Raw genomic sequence first — 3,243 nt, forward strand, 5'->3', positions numbered from 1 at the left:
AAAAAAAAAAAAAAAAAAAAAAAAAAAAATTTAAAAAGTTAATAACAAAACAACAAAAATGTTTTATATAAAATATTCCCTAAAACAGCATAAGGAACATTCATAATCATATAAAACATAATATAATGAATATATGAGCACCACTCAGATTAAGATATAAAATATTACCATTGCAATTGAAACCACCTATGTATCACTCCCACAGGTCCATGTCCATCATCTTTTTATATCATTCATTCCTAACCTGGAATTTCCATGTGGGTTTCAGGTAGGTCTATGAGTGCCCCAAAGTTGTATGTAAAATTAGATATGTATGTGCATTTTTCTGGGGGATAAAGTCCATAGCTTTGATGAGATTTACTGGTATAAAGGTAAACTGTATGTGAAGTACCATATTTCATGAAAGAATGGTCTACGGTTAGTGCACATCCTTTTCTGCCACTCATTAATTGTTTAGCCCTTTGTCTTCTGGCTTTCTTCCCAACCAACTCACTGAAATTAATTTCTTAAGAGTCACTTCTTAATTGCCAAAATGGAATTGCTTCTCTTCATTGAACTACCAGTAACATCTTACTCTTGGCTCACGTATCCTTCTAGACTCTCTCCTTCTGTACCTTCCTTGACATTCTTCTGTCTCCTCATTTGAAAAATGTAACACCTACCTCATGTGGTTGTAAAGATTTACTATAATGTGCAGGAAGTACCTGGTTCGTGTATGCGCTTCAACAAATGATAGCTATTATTGGCAGTTAATTCTCATATCACTGTAGCACAGCTCATCATCTCCCAGCACCCCCATGTAAGGTGCCGCTAATCGACAGAGGTCATTCCAGGAAGACAGCCTGTAATTACCACCTCAGCTTCCTGCAGTGCTGTTCACTAGCCTAATCATAGCTCCTTTACCTATTAATAGTCCTGGTTAGGGCAGGATCAGTGAGCCGTAGAGTCTTCAGGAGAAAATAATTTAGATGGGGACTAGTTAGCCTTACACTACTACATAAGGATATATTTTTAATTTCATCCCCCAAAGTTCATAATACTCTTCTCAGCCTGGTCACCTTTAAAGTCCTCAAGTGGTGAAAATGTAGTTCTTCCTTCCTTGTTCAGTCAGCTTGTGCCCACGCTGCTACTGAATACACTGACAAATGAAGGTGCCGACTCTATTATGAAAGACACCTGTTGGCTTCAAACTGGCCTAGTGCCAGTTATTCTGGACAGGCCATTGAAGAGCCATATGACTTTCAGTCACTATTACTTGGAACAGAATGAGAGGAAGAATTTATATCAAGTTACCAGTCCCTTGAGCCTGCCCTGTCCTGAGTTGTCCTCTTTATTTTTCATGTCCACCATTAGCTGCCAGTAACAGTGGCATACTTCTATTCATATCCATAATAGAACTTTATGTTATTTGAGGACACAAGCCTCCAAGAAGCACCACATCCCCTTAACTGAGGCTCATCTGCTGAGAGAAAATCAGCCAAGCTATTTTTTCCCTCTGTTGAGTGTTTGACTTCATGACTGCCATCCCTTCAGTCAGGATAGGATGGGCTATGTTGCTATAGCAGATGACTCCCAATGTCTTGGTGGCTTAAAATTGCAAAGGGTTAGTTTTTGTTTACACTGCATGTCCATCATGGGTCACGTGGAGGACATTATGCAGTCCTCAACCTAGGACCCAGATGGAGCAGCCACCATCTGGAACACTGCTGATGGTGGCAGCAGAGGGATCGAGAGCTCTGAAGGTCTCATGCCGCACTACCAAGTAACTCTTATTTCTGTATCTGACCCATGTCACCGTTTTCATATATCATTGGTCAGCTTTGATCAGGGATCAATTGGAAGCCAGGAAGTGCAATCCTACCATATGCCCTGAAGGTAGAGAGCTGGAAATACTCAGTCAACCCATTACTTAACGTCACTGGTTTCTGTAGCCCTGTCCTTTTTTCCTGGGATCATCTTGCTAAGTTGCGTTCTTTCAACTTCACTCATTCTTGTTTTCTTGTTTCTGCAGAAACCAAGCTACTTGATAAGTATTGTCCATATTGTAGGCTGTATTGTTTAATGCAAGGTGTTTTTTTCCCTCTCCTTGATTTGAATTCCTTCAGCCTTTATGGTTTTCCTGTAGTTGTATGCTGCAGTAATAAACAAAGGTGTTAACCTAGAATGGTTGCTTCAATAAAATGCTCTCTTTTGGACTCTTCCTCACCACCTGCTATTTACTGTTATAGTAACAACATCTATAATTCTGTGCTCCCCAGACCATAAAGATGAGGTTAAATGCCTTGCCCAAGGGTATGTAGTTAGTTGGTATCAGAGGAGCCTGAACTAGAACTCAGGTTTTCTGACTCAGAGTCTGTTTTCTTTTTATTACACCAGGTGCTATTATAAAGAAAGTTGTATAACTGGTGGCTGTGTAATTTACTCCCAGAGATGACTGGTAACAACAGAATCTGGTCTTTAATCTTGAACAGAAGGAATTTTCCATTTAAATGTCTCCTTTTGAGTATTTTGATGAATTCCATGTCATAAAATCAGATTCCTGGGATTCCTGTGCCAATGAATGTGTATTCTTTCTTGAAGCAAACAAACAACTGGTCCTGAATAAATCAATCTGTAAGACTCAAACACATAAGGACTTTCACCACCCCTGCTGCATCTCAATGTAGACTAAGCCTTTGTATACGTTGTGTTATTGCAAGTTTGTTTCTTACTAGCATTCAGAATGGGAGACAATATTCAAGGATTAAAACTACAAATGGCATCAAAAGCCTACTGAGAGCATTACTGCATATGCTGTGTCAGCCTGCCTCAATTTAGAGTTCATTTTTGTGTGAAGTGCCGTGGACCCTTCTCATACAGAGTTTACTCTAAAGCTCTTCAGTGATGCTTCATGTCTTAACCAAATTTGCTATTGCTGTGGCTTAAGGAAGGGCCCTAGCTGTTTTTCCTTAAAAATTATAGATGATAAAGGAGACATCTCTAACAAAAAGACAAATCTTAATACACAGGCACAGAGTTCTCGTTAAGATATCAAACAAGTATTACATGGGTAGCCTGCAGTATCCGCAAGCACCACAAACCTCTGCCTGGGCTTAGTATAGGCTCCATTACTCAATGCACCATTGAGTTTTTATAGAGATTCAATAATATACATTGTAGGTTATGAAGAAAAAACCTTTTTAAAGAATGCCACACAGAACCCATTAGAATGATGTTCTGAATAGTTCCAATACTTTGTCTTCT

This window comes from Hyaena hyaena, unplaced genomic scaffold, assembly GCF_003009895.1.
Source record: "Hyaena hyaena isolate Hyena2069 unplaced genomic scaffold, ASM300989v1 scaffold_77, whole genome shotgun sequence".
NCBI classification, from domain to species: domain Eukaryota; kingdom Metazoa; phylum Chordata; class Mammalia; order Carnivora; family Hyaenidae; genus Hyaena; species Hyaena hyaena.